We start from the raw sequence: 14247 nt of genomic DNA, 5'->3' as shown, positions 1-14247 counted from the left end.
CTTAACAGACACATTTATTTTTTCAATGGGAGCTGAGGATAAAAAGTGTGGTATTGAAGATAGCTCTGACAGGAAAGCAGCTGCAAATGTGACACAGTGCTGGCTGATAGACTACATGGGGACATCACAGCACACGTGGGCGCTGCAATGGGGTTCAGTGACATTGCCGCACATGTGGCAATTGCAGAGAGACTCTGTGACATCACAGCAGACGTGGGCACGGCAAAAGTGCTCTATAACATCACATCACCTCTGGACACTCTAACAGTGCTCTGTGACATCACAGCACATGTGGGTACTGCATCCAGGCTGTGTGACATCATAGAATCCTAGAATGGTAGGGGTTGGAACGCGCCATTAGATATCATCTAGACCAACCCCCTCCTCCAGAATCAAGTTCACCTAGATCAGGTCGCACAGGAACGTGTCCAGGCTTATGCTGAAGTCCTCCAAGGAAGGAGACTCCACAAGCCCTGTGGGCAACCTGTTCCAGTGCTCCGTCTTCCTCTTCCGCGGACGTTTGACATCACAGCACATCTGAACACTGCAAGAGTGCCCTGTGACATCACAGCACAGGTGCTCACTGCAACAGGAGTGTGTAATACAACAGCCCATCTGGGCTTTGCAGCGGCGCTGTGTGACATGACAGCACTTTTGGGCACTGTAGCAGTGCTCTAAGACTTCACATCATATCTGGGCACTGAAACGGGTTTCTGTGGCGTCACAGCAGACGTCACTGCAACAGTGCTCTGTGACATCACAGCACAACTAGGTACTGCAACATGGCTGTGTGACACTGCAGGAGACGTGGGCATTGCAGAGGTTGTGCTGTGTGTATTGCATCACAGCACATCTGGGCACCACTACACTGCTCTGTGACATCATTGCTTATCTAGGCACTGGAATGGGGCTCTGTGACATCACATCACATCCGGATACTGCGGCAGTATTCTGTGATGTCACATCACCTTTGGGCACAGCAACAGTGCTGTGTGACATCACAGGACGTCTGGGCACTGTAGCAGTGCTCTAAGGCTTCACATCATATCTGGGCACTGAAACAGGACTCTCTGACATCACAGCACATCTGGGCACTGCAACAGTGCTCTATAACATCTTAACTGCACACTGCTACAGTGCTCTGTGACATTACAAGACATCTGAGCACTCAATCACTGCTGTGATATATAACAGCATCACTAGGCACTGGCACGGTGCTCTGTGACATCACAGCACATCTGGGAAAGGCAGCAGTGCTCTGTGACATCACAGAACATGTGCACAGTGCAACAGGACTGTGTAACACAACAGCACATCTGGGCTTTGCAGCAGGACTGTGTGACCTTACAGCACATCTGGGCACTCCAATAGTGCTCTGTGACATCACAGGACGTCTGGGCACTGGACACACACTGCTCTGAGACTTCACATAGTATCTGGGCACTGAAACGAGACTCTGTCATCACAGCAGACGTGGGCACTGCAACAGTGCTCTGAAACATCCTATCACAAGAGGACATTGCTACAGTGCCTGTGAGATCACAGCACAAGTGGGAACTGCAGTGGTACTCTGACATCACAGCACATCTGGGCACTGCAACAGAGCCGTGTGACATCACAGCACATCTGGGCATGACAAGGGGGTGTGTGAAATCAGAGAACATCTAGACACTACAACAGGACTGTGTGGCACAGCAGTACATGTGGGCATTGCAGAGGATGTCCGGTGTGTGTCGCATTACAGCACATCTGGGCAGTGCTACACTGCTCCGTAACATCATAGCATATCTAGGCACTGGAACGCGGCTGTAGGACATCACAGAACATCTGGGCAGTGCTACACTGCTCCATGACGTCATAGCATATCTAGGCACTGGAACGCGGCTGTAGGACATCACAGAAAATCTGGGCACTGCAACAAGAGTGTTTGACATCACATCACATCCAGACACTGTCGTGGGGTTCTGCGATGTCCTAGTACTAGGCAGTGCAACAGTGCTCTGTGACATCACAGCACATCTGGGAAAGGCAACAGTGCTCTGTGACATCGTAAGACGTGTGCACTGCAATAGGACTATGTAACGCAACAGCACATCTGGGCTTTGCAGCAGGGCTGTGTGATATGACAGCACATCTGGGCACTGCAATAGTGCTCTGTGACATCACAGGATGTCTGGACACTGGACACACAGTGCTCTGAGATTTCACACAATATCTGGGCACTGAAATGAGACTCTGTGACATCACAGCAGATGTGGGCACGGCAACAGTTCTCTATAACATCACATCACCTCTGGATGCTGCAACAGTGCTCCGTGACATCACAGCACATCTGGGTACTGCATCTAGACTGTGTGACATCATAGAATCCTAGAGCGATAGGGGTTGGAAGGGACCATTAGAGATCATCTAGAGCAACCCCCTGACCCAGAATTCAGTTCACCTAGATCAGGTCGCACAAGAACGTGTCCAGGCTTGTGCTGAAATCCTCCAAGGAAGGAGACTCCACAAGCCCTCTGGGCAGCCTGTTCTGCAGGGTTTCTTTTTCTTTGTGCAGGGGTTCTTCTTTGTTGCGCGAAACGGGAGTGACCAGACGCCAATCTGATGTGCATCAGCTCCAATTTATTGTCACATCATCATCACTTCTATACCTTTTCCAAATGCTTTGTACGTGCCACAATTCATGGCAAATAGTTAATACTAAGCATCACGCACTATGCATAAGGCCTCAAAGTTTCATTTTGGTAAGAACTTAAACACCAACCTCACTGTGTTGAAACACCATCCTTATTGTGCATAAAACATCAGCCTTATTGTGTCTAAAATATCACCCCATCTGTTCGGCCTTCAGTTAGTTTTCTCTCACACTATGGTTATGCTTACCTTACGTTTAGTTACCTTTATATTATTGTTAGTTACATATGTTACCATTTATTAGTCAAGTACAATCAATCATACAATGCTAAAGTGAATGCTATAGGTGTGAAAAGGCAAGCGGCATATGATTTATTTACTGCATTCTTGCAGAAGCGGCAGATAAAGGGTATAGATCTGCAAAAAGACCTACCAGGGTTGTTAGCTTATGGGTATGCTAAGGGAGTGTTTCAGAATCCACAGACAGTGCATGAATTGAGCGAATGGCGTAGATTTGGGGATTTGCTGTGGGAAGCTACCCTGGAGGACGATGAGATAGCTGAAAAGTTAGGGAAGTTTTGGCGGATAGTGCACAATGAGTTGTTGCAACATCAGGCAGAAAAGAAGGCTGCTGAGCACGCATCAGCAGCACAGACTAAGAACAAAAACGATGAGCGTGACTGCTTCCAATCTACCCCGCTGGCTCCTACCGTCTCAAAAGTAGTGCTCCCCACCCCGCGTGTAGAAAATGACCCTGGAGGCACAGACGGGGTACGAGAACCATAAGAGCCATCAGCCCCTCCCGAGGACCAAGAGTGCCGGCCTAAAGAGCCCCCGCCTCCCCCCCCCCCCACTTAGTGAGCCTGTCCCTGGGGCAGAGAGTGAACTGGCAGAGGCACCGACAGTAGTGCCGGGAGAGGTGCCGAGAGCAGCGCCGGGAGAGGTGCCGAGAGCGGCGCCGGGAGAGGTGCCGGGAGCGGCGCCGGGAGAAGCGCCGGGAGAGGCGCCGGGAGAGGTGCCGAGAGCAGCGCCGGGAGAGGTGCCGGGAGAGGCGCCGGGAGAGGCGCCGGGAGCAGCACCGAGAGTAGTGCCGGGAGCGGCGCTGAGGCGGATGATACCAAGAAAAAAGAAAAATGTTCTTCTCTACACAAGAGTATTTACAAAGTCAGAGAGGCGAAGGGGCTTCAGAGCAGAGCCCCCGCAGGAGAGCTGCTTCCAAATCGAGCCCAGCCCGCCGAGTTACCCCTGGGACGACTCGCAGGGGAATGCCGAGCGGGCAGAGTCGGGCGGGGGTGCAGCGCAGGATGATCAGAGGAGAGTGGGGGAGCGCGACCCCGTGTTACACTCGACACCATCGGGCATGTGAGGGGAGACAAAGAAAACACGGGAGAGAGTAACAGCGGCTGCGCCGCCGGCGCCGGGGCCGGCACGGAGTGAGCCAGACCCCCCCCGCCCCTTCCATCCGCAGCCGCCGCCGCGCAGCCGCTTCCCGCGCCCAGTCGGTGTCTCCGGAGCCCCCCCACACACATCGCGCCGACACCGCCGGCCCCGGCCCTCACGGACCGCTGGGCTCGTCCTTTCCATCCTCAGTCCCTTGCCTCAACGAGTGTAAAAACTGTTGGTCGTGATGTTGAAAGCTGCAGGCTTTCGCTCCAAGCCCGGACGGCGAACACCCCAAGGGAGACGAGAGACCGGCTTGTTGCAAAAGCAAGAGGTGAGCTTTATTGCGGAGCTCCGGGCCGTCTCGTATCTCACGCAGGAGATAGAGGAGGCGGCCCCGAGGCTTTGCAGGTAGGGGTTTATATATGCTGGGGATGAGGGACGGAAAATTCCAACACACGCACACAACTTCCCCTAAACCCAGGTGCCCTGCTGGCAAGGTGGGGACAATGGATCCAATTTTCTGAGAAATGTTTCTCAGCCCCTGCGGTTTCTGATGCAATGGCCAGGGCTGGTTTCATCATCCTTTCTCGTGGCCTAGTCGGCCTTGCTGTGACTGAGCCTCACCGGCTCCATTTTATTTCATTTTATTCTTTCAGAACAAGTTGTTTTCTGTTGGGATTTAGAGGGGAAAAGTGCGGGTTTGTGGGAGTTGTGAGGGATGACATGAGGTGTGGGGGCAAATCTGAGAGGAAAAGTGAGGTTTGGGTGGCATTTCTGAGGGAAAAGGTGGGATTTTGGTGGAGTTTTGAGGGAAAAGATGAGACTTTTGGGTATTTCTGTGGGAAATACCCAAACAAAAGTGGCATTTGGGTGGAGCTTAGAGGGAAAAGATGAGGTTTTGGGGCATTTCTGAGGGAAAAGGTGGGATTTGGGTGGAGTTTTGAGGGAAAAAGTGAGGTTTTGGTAAATTTTTAAAGGGAAAAAGTGGGGTTTGGGTGGATTTTTGAAAAAAACAAATGTTTTGGTGGGGTTTTGAGGGGAAAAGTGGGGTTTTGTGGAAATTCTGAGGGTAAAAGTGGAGTTTGGGTGGTGTTTTGAGGGGGAAAATGGGGTTTTGGTGGAGTTTTGAGGGGAAAAAGTGGGGTTTGGTAGAGTTTTGAGGGGAAAGGTGCAGTTTTGGGGAACTTGTGGGGGAAGAAGTGGGGTTTTGGTGCAGTTTCGAGGGAAACAGTGTTGTTTTGGTGGAGTTCTGAGTGAAAAAGCGAGGTTTTGGAGGTCTCTTCAGAGGAAAAGTGGGTTTTGGGTGCTATTCTGAGGGAAAAAGTGGGATTTTTGGGAACTGCTGGGTAAAAAAGTGCCATCTTGAGGGGAAAAGTGGAGTTTTGGAAGCGTTTTGAGGGGAAAAAGTGGGGTTTGGGTGGAGTTTGAATGCAAAAAAGGGGGGAGTTGGTGGCGTTTTGACGGGAAAAGTGGGGTTTGGGGGAATTCTGAGGGATAAAATGAGGTTTTGGTGCAATTGTGAGAGAAAAACAAGGATTTTGGAGGAGTTTTGAGGCTGTAAAGTGGGGTTTGAGTACATTTCTGAGAAAGAAAAGTGGCATTTGGGTGGAGTTTTGAGGGAAAAGATGAGGTTTTGGGGCATTTCTGAGGGAAAAAGTGGGATTTGGGTGGTGTTTTGAGGGAAAAAGCAGGGTTTTGGTAAATTTCTGAGAGCAAAAGTGGGGTTTAGGTGGAGTTTGGATGGAAAAAATGAGATTTTGGAGTAATTCTGTGGGGAAAAGAGGGACTTTGGGGAAGATATGAGGAGAAAAGGGGTTTTGTGTGAGTTTTGAAGGACCAAGTGGGGTTTTGGGGGAGTTCTGAGGGATGAAAAGAGGTTTTGGGGTAATTGTGAGGGAAAGCAATTGGGATTTGGGTGTAGTTTTGAGAGGAAAAGTGGGGTTTTGGAGCAATTTTGAGGGAAAAAGTGGGGGTTTGTATGGAGTTTGGAAGGAAAATATGTGTTTTTGTTGGGGTGTTTAAAGAAAAAGTGAGGTTTTTGGGAAATCTTGAGGGGAAAGTGTGGGGATCTGGGTGGAGTTTTGAGAAAAAAAGGAAGGTTTTGGTAACTATCTGAGGTCCAAAGTGGGGGTTTGGGTGGAGGTTTGAAGGAGCAAGTTGTTTTCTGTTGGGATTTGGAGGGGAAAAGTGAGGGTTTGTGGGAGTTGTGAGGGATAACATGAGGTGTGGGGGCAAATCTGAGGGGAAAAGTGAGGTTTGGGTGGCGTTTTGAGTGGAAAATTGGTATTTGGGTGGAATTTGATAGAGGAAAAGTGGGGTTTTGGAGCAATTCTGAGGGGCATAGTGGTGTTTTGGTTTATTTCTGAAAGGAGAAGTAGGGTTTTGTTGGAGTTTTGGGAGAAAAAGTGGGGCTTTGGTGCAGTTTTGCAGGAGAAAGCTGGGATTGAGTACATTTGCGAGGGCAAAGAGCGGTGGAGTTCTGGGATAAAATGGGGTTTTGTTTCAATTGTGAGAGCAAAAGTGTGGGTTTGTGTGGAGTTTGCAAGGAAAAAGTGTGTTTTTGTTGGGGTTTTGAGGGGAAAAGTGATTGTTTAGGGGAGTTCTGAGAGATAAAATCAGGTTGGGGGCAATTCTGAAGTCAAGTGAGGTTTGGGTGGCGTTTTGAGTGGAAAAGTGGGTTTTTGGGGAACTTAGGTGGCAAAAAGTGGGGTTTTAGTAGAGTTTTGAGAAGAAAAGTAGGGCTTGGGGGGGGTTCTGAGGGATAAAATAAGGTTTTGGCGCAATTGAGAGAGCAAAAGTGTGGTTTCAGTGGAGTTGTGAGAGATGAAAGGAGGTTTTTGGGCATGTCTGAGGGGAAAAGTGAGGTTTGGGTGGCATTTTCCAGGAAAACAGTTGGGATTTGGGTGGAATTTTATAGAGGAAAAGCGGTGTTTTTCAGCAATTCTGAGGGAAAAAGTAGAGTTTTTGTTTATTTCTGAGAGCAAAAGTGAGGTTTTGTTGGAGTTTTAGGAGAAAAAGTGGGTTTTGGTGCAGCTTTGCAGGGGAAAAGTGTAGTTTGGAAGAGTTTTGAGAGGCAAAGTGGGGATGGAGTAGATTTCTGAGGGCCAAAAGCAGTGGAGTTGTGGGATAAAATGAGGTTATGGTGCAATTCTGAGGGGAAAAGGTGGGATTTGGGTGGAGGTTTGAGGGGAAAAGTGGGGTTTGGGTGGATTTGTGGAAAAACAAGTGTTTTGGTGGTGCTTTGAGGGGAAGAAGTGGTGTTTTGGTGGAGTTCTGAATGAAAAAGTGAGGTTTTGGAGGTATTTTCAGAGGAAAAGTGGGTTTTGGGTGCTATTCTGAGGGAAAAAGTGGGATTTTTGGGAACTGCTGGGTAAAAATGTGCCATCTTGAGGGAAAAAGTGGAGTTTTGGAAGCGTTTTGAGGGGAAAAAGTGGGGTTTGGGGGAGTTCTGAGGGATAAAATGAGGTTTTGGTGCAATTCTGAGAGAAAAAAATGGATTTTGGAGAAGTTTTGATGCAAATTGCCTTTGCATCAGGCCAGTGCAGAGAGCCATTTGGAGTATTTTACCAAGACTTTTAACATTAGAGCTGTGGTCTTCACTGTAGACAATAACTTGTATTACATCTTAATTTGAATACCTTCTCTGTTCAGAATCACAGTTGGCAAGTGTCACTTCTCTCTGAGCCAGTAAGAACTTTTAAGTTGAATATTGTTTTTTCCTGCCAGGTTTGGATGCACTCTGAATCAAAGGGACATAAAACTAAGATAGTTTTTCTAAAAATGTTTAAAGCTCATAGAAAACTGAGCACAGAATTTTAGGCAAAAGCATGAAACTGGTAAGTAACACCTGTCTGGAGAACATAGAGGAAGATATGACCAACTTTCCTGCCCTGGAATGAGTACTCTTCAGAAAGCATTTGTACATACTGCATATGTCTTCCTGTTGTTTACAGCTTCAAATAAATTCTAAAGCAGTATGTGATGGTGACTTGCTTGTTGATTCTGGTCAGTCAAATACTTGGGTTTTTTAGGTATGCGTTAATGACGATCTCGTCTTAAGCAGCTTTGCTCATTTTGAGCAAGCTGAAGAGAATGCAGTGAGTTCAGCAGATTATCAGCAGACCCAAACATCATTAAATCTTGACTCTCTTCCAATGAAAGTTGTTAATCCTGCACTTGATTTGAGGACAGTGCTGCTCCAGCAGAAGGTATCAACAGATCCTGAAACAAGTGGGAACCGTGTGTGCTGGCAGCAATCATTCATGCAGTGCATCATTTGTCTTTACCTGGATATATTGAACTACTATATCAGTTGGAATCCAACAAGTGGAACAAAAAGTATCCTAACAAACACTGCCTATGTATCAGAGTTTACAAAGAGCAATCAAATCAGCAGATGCAGGAATATTCTAAAGCATTTTGTACTTGATAAGACAAAGGGTGAGTTGCAGGGTCATTTGTTGATATGCTGAAAAGCATTAGATACTGTTGAAATAACTTGTAGCATTGATCAGTGATACCTTACTGTTTGATTTGAGTTTAGAGGGATTTCTCTACACAGAGGTAACTTGAATGTTTTCTGTGAGTTGTCTTGTTTAAAACAGACTTGAATCACTATAAATATCCTCTGTCCTTGTTCACTCGGTTCATTTGCATATCTTTATGTAAATACAACTGTCTTTTGGTTGTTCTTTTTGCCATTAGAAAATGAGACAAGCAGAGAAAGAAGTCAGTTGCAACCAACTGTAAAAACACTGGCCTTTCATAGATTCAGATAATCACAAACGTGTTTCTGCATCTTTTAAAATTGTCTTTCTAGATCTTGCTGTATCTGGTTCTGTTCTTGAAAAGACATGACAAAGCTCCAACACAGATGACAGTGAAACTACCACATCTGTAAGTGTTAGATTTTCTCTTCAAATGTCAAAATGAATTAAGTGCAGCATCTGTAAGGCAGATTAGGAATACTGTAGTCAGCTATCACGTCCTTTTCTGTAACAAATATGGGACTAACTCTTGATCTAGTTAAAAGAGAACGTTGTCCTTCAAGTTTGTGGTTCTGGTGGTTTTGTTATTTTAGATTGCAACGATGGACTTTGAACAAGTTGTGTCTCCTTTTGTACTCACTTGCTCTAGTGGTGTGAAGATGTGTAGTGGTTTTGTGTGGCCAGCTTTTGGTAGTTGTTGGGGGAATACAGGGGCAGATTCTTCAAAGAAAGAGCTGCCAGAAGCTATAGCTTGAGCTGTGAACATGAACTGATTCTCCTGTGTGGTTGATGTTCTTGTTGCATGCTTGATTCTTATTGAAGAAAATTCGGTTAGGTAAGAAAACCACCTTGAGCTCAGTAATCTTTTTTTTCTAAAATGTTGCTCTTAAACGGTATTTTACTGCCAGAAAAGGGTTTGTCTTTTCTTGATAGATTGTCAAAACAATCCCAGGATTGCCTTTCAAGGAAAATCCAGCAGTTCACACAGACAGGTATGGTACAGTATGTTACATATTTGAACCAATTGTGTAGTCGGATAATTAGGAGCTGTAGTATGTTTCCAGTTACTCTTCTTAGACAGCTAAAAGGGCAGAGGGTAAGACAAGATGTGTGCACATGGTATTGGGGAAGGAGACAATTAGAAGCTGCTGATACCTATCCAGACCACAGTAAAAATAGCAAGTCTCTCTAAACAGTAGCTTGAAAACAAGGCTGTGATGAGGCAGTACGTTTCTGCACACTCAGCATATTCAGTTGCCTTCTTTTATTCTTCGTGTGATTGATAAAGTTTTCAAGCTGAATGAAATCTGACTGAGTTGACTTGTGCAAGGCTTTTATTATGCTGCATATCACTTGCTGCATATGTAAACAAGCTGAGGGGTGTTTTTAATTCAAGTTTTAACTGTTGCAAAGATACATCGTTTCATGGTTTTGCAACTTTAAGACACCTTTTTCCTGCAGTCCCATCTGATTTTCTTCTGAAGTTGAGGAACCCACCAATTGTCTTGGTTAAAAAAACCTTTGGGTTATTTTCAGATACCTAAAACCTAATAGTAAATTTTACATCCAAAATGGTACTTTTTGATTTCTTCTTTCATATTTGAGGGTTTTTGTTGGCACAGGTAATACATCAGAGATATTTTGTAGGTGAACTGTTTCATGCCATTTAGAAATATTGGTGATATTTATCAATTACACTTTCCTTTTGCATTTCCATTGAATTTAATATTTGTATATTTCTCAGGCTTCAGCAGTGCTTAAATTCTGATCCTTTGAACACACATAGAACTGAAAATGAGCAACAGGTAATTCCAGGATATAACTTCCATTTAACCTCTGCAAACGTGTGTCATATATGTGGAAGGTGTGGGTAGTGTTGAGGCTACAAGAGTGATCTTTGTGGAGGGACACCAGGGAATGAATCCAGCCACATCAGCAACAAGAGCAGACTAAAGCTCAGCAAGCCAGCAAAGTTGATGGTGCCTCTGTGAGAACAGGAAGGGCATAAAAAATGCAGGGGAAGAGACAAAAAGAAAAAAAGCAAGAAACAGAGGCAATGGCCAAGTCAGGGGACAGTAGGAGTCTCAGCACTGTTCTGTGTGACGTGTGTGTGAGTTGTACTTCATTTCTGTTTACATTTCTTTGGCTAATTCTTCTCAAAAAAACAGTTTTTAAGTTGGGTGTAAGCTCAAACCCATTTACTAAGTATTGCCTTTGTCATCTATTTCATATGGTTTCAGAGTTTTGAAAATCTTGAAGAAAGAAACTTTGTCTTTCTTGGCAAGAAAATGAAGCCACCATCAATTCTGGAAACAGCACCACTTCTTGAAGATCTGGAAAGGGTAATGCTAACGTAATACATTACATTTAGTATTTTTAAGACTAGTATCATACCTTAACTTTCAGATACTAAATACTATAGTAGCTAATTTTGATTGAGGAATGTGTAGGAGGTTGTTCATACGGTTGAGTAAATTATGCTTCAGAGAGACTGTAGAATTGTACAGTTTCATCTGATCTATCAACCACTGCTACAAATGATGGCATTTGAATTAGATGTAAGAATTTAACTCCTCATCCCAGAAGAACTCTTATCATATTGTGTGTTAAGGAAATGTATTATGCAGTGGGTCAAAGGCTTTTAAATTGCTCAGTGCTTTGTGTTGCCTTGTTGGTGTTTCAAGCACACGATTTTCAGGTAGAACTCTTTATTTCTCTTTCTGTAGGAACTTACTTGGAAAAAAGTTTTAGGCCCTAACTCCACTGAATCTTACTGTTGGCCACCAATAGCTCAAGGATGTGATGTAGTTGCCATCTCATATCAGGGAAATAATCCTTTCTTGTATATCCCACCAATTCTTACACTTTTGCAGTTGAGCAGTTGCTACAAAGCCTTGAGAAACAGGAGTGGAGGATGTATATATTAGAGTACTGCAGGTTTTGTGTTCTAAGGTGCAAATGTCAATGAATGATCCAAAAGGTAGTGCATGTTGAGAATGGGTGCATCTGATGTCATCTTAGAGTATCTTTATGATGCTTCCCAGGTTATTTAGGCCATCTGCTTAGACATTGACAGAGATGGACTGCATGAGTGTGGGAGTCTGTAACTTATTTATCAAGTAATATCTAACAAGTGGTTAATGTCATATCACTTTGATACTCGATGAAGCTTGATTTTTAAGGGGCTGTGACATAGTGAAATGGAAATGTCTGGTTTGATTTTTAAAACATTGTCATTCATTTTCTACTGCATTAGATCACAGAAACATAGACTCACTGAGGCTGTAAGGGACCACTGAAAATGGCTCACACAGCTCAAGTTACACAAGATGTTTCTGCTTCTATGAAACTTTTGGACCTTTCACCGTGTGTTGCTGCACATCCATTTGTCTCCAGCTTGGTGCACGGTTCCTCGGGCCTGTACCATCTGCATTGAAGAGGTGATATGGTGTTAAAAGCTTCTGTTTGAAGCATTGAAAGGCCCGTTTTGCGGTTTTTAGTTTTGCCCTAATACACAGTAAAGCATGTCTAGATTAGATGAATTACCAGCCCTCTGGTTTGTATCCACCTTTAGGTTGTACAGCCTTGTATGGACAGTGAAAGAACCGCTGTGTTACTCAAAATACTGGCTTTTACCCACAGTCATCTTCCGAAGGTGCTGACATTCACTAATTCAGGAGATGAGGCAGAAATGGTTCATCGGGTGAGCATCATTTTACACAGGTAAGTGGGGCTTTTAATTATTAAGATATAACAAACTAAAATATCTTGACTTCTAAGAATAAAGGAGGTTTGTGAATTTGTAATTTAACTACTTCTGCTAAAAATAGCCCAAACCCTGCCCTTCTGCCAGCTAGAAGAAAGGCTGACAGGAATGTCTGACACAGAATGCATTCATGATGACATTTTTAACTATGTTCTGTCTCATTTTGATAAATCCCAATATGGTTCCTCCCCACAGTTACAGCTGTGGATATTGGGTCCCTCCTTCGGGACACGGCCTGCTCTGGCCATAGTGATAAAGAAGGAAATCACTGCCCCTGGCTCGGGGCCATTAATGAAGTGAATCGCTGCCCCTGGACTGGGGCCAGCTTTACCAAAATGAGTCTCTACCGCTGCTGTAGGGTCTTTAAAGAAATGCAAACAAACCTCAGCTTCACCAGTTCTCTCCATAGAATGCAGGGAGGTCTCTGTTCCAGCATACCTCCTCCTCTCTTTCCTCACTGACCTTGGAGCCCACATGGTTGTTTCTCTCACTGTTCCTACTCCTTGCACCACCACCAGCCAGAAGAGGAAAGGGCAGAAGAAAGAAGAATGGAGGAAGAACCCTCCTCTTCAGGCTTCTTGTTACAAAGTGATGGTGGAGGTGTCTCATTGGCTCAGCCCCAGCAGTGGGTCTGGCTCAGAGCTGGGGAGAGCTGCAAGCAACTTCTTCCAGGAGTCATCTTTACAGCCCGTTCCCCGTCACCAGAAAAGGCTGTCATGGCAAACCATGACAAAGTGGTTTGGGAAGGACCTTTTTTCTTGCTTCTGAAATCAGTGGATGGAGAGATGGAAACAGCCACTGTTAAAGTGATGTCACACTTCACATGCTTCGAGTAGTACACTTACAAGTGTGTATAAACCGTGTGCTTAGCTTTAACAGATGAATGCATGCAGTCTTTGGAAGCTACAGATGCCACTTGTGTGACACATTTCAGTTTTCCTCTCCAAAAATCTTTGCTCATCGTGTACACAGCATGCCTGACAACTTCTGTAATGCGATAAAGGTTTGACAAACCGTTACCAGGTTAATACTGCATTTGATCACAAAGTAGTGGATACACAGAAGCTGTTAAAAATACGTGTGTATTTGTTTTAGGATTCTTCTGTAGACCAAGAGATCACAAAGGCACAGTCAGTCGTTCTGTTAAGAGAAAACAACGAGTGTGATGCACTTGGGATCCTCCGCTATTTGCAGCAGGCAGAAGCTGAAGTTCCCCCAGAACTGCCTGGTTTGACTGCCAAGGTGCTAAAAGATGAAGAATACCAGAAATTGTCAAGGCCACTGTGTACCCATCTTAAAACATTTGGGGCTTGCAGGTAAGGAATTGCCAAGCTTTCTTACCACCCATACTGGTGTAGGAAGGTGGTATATGCCTCAATCATGGCTGCTTCTGTTTTCTTGCTCAATTTTCCTGTTGGATACTTTCATGAAACCATTTTTTGCTCATGACTCTTTTTCTTGTGGTTACTTTTGCATCAGTTTCACTCTTCTTAGATACTGCTACGAAAATCAAAATACCAACATTTTCTGGAGACCAATCTCATGTAGCCTGACAGGATATCATAATTCATTATCACTCCTGCCCAAGTGTTCTTGAGGGAACTTCAGGCTCTTTTTTGATTAGTATTCTAGCCCATAATTGCCCAAGGCTTATGCTTTGCTCTCTCCTCTGTTGTCTTCTGTCCCTCCAGATTAGCTAAGTAGATGACTTCTCTGAGCTGTGTCTAACTGGATTCTAACAGGGCCTTGGATGAAGCCCTCATATATTCCTTCTCGTGTGGATGACCCTTGTTGCAAGTAACACAAAATTCAGTGTCATGAACAGTCATGAAACCTTCCTGTTTACTGGTTTGACTTTGCTATAGTGATTCTTCACATCTCGGTAACAATTTGTATGTCAAAACTCCCTTCACTTGGCTTTTCAGTCCCGTGCTTGAAACCTGGACAGATTTCGTAATACTCCTGTTATAAACTTGT

At 44.9% G+C, this 14247-nt stretch overlaps 1 long non-coding RNA gene across 1 annotated transcript; it reads left to right on the top strand.

Annotated features, from left to right (window-relative positions):
• The first annotated feature begins 10764 nt into the window (after positions 1-10764).
• On the top strand, positions 10765-13400 carry LOC133626912 (uncharacterized). The gene is made up of 3 exons (XR_009819833.1): positions 10765-10846; positions 12079-12227; positions 13366-13400. It is a non-coding gene; the product is annotated as an uncharacterized LOC133626912 (long non-coding RNA).
• Positions 13401-14247: the final 847 nt, after the last annotated feature.

Source organism: Colius striatus, chromosome 16 (assembly GCF_028858725.1).
Source record: "Colius striatus isolate bColStr4 chromosome 16, bColStr4.1.hap1, whole genome shotgun sequence".
NCBI lineage: Eukaryota > Metazoa > Chordata > Aves > Coliiformes > Coliidae > Colius > Colius striatus.
The sequence above is the reverse complement of the archived record's forward strand: the minus strand, read 5'-3'. Positions and strand labels throughout refer to the sequence as shown.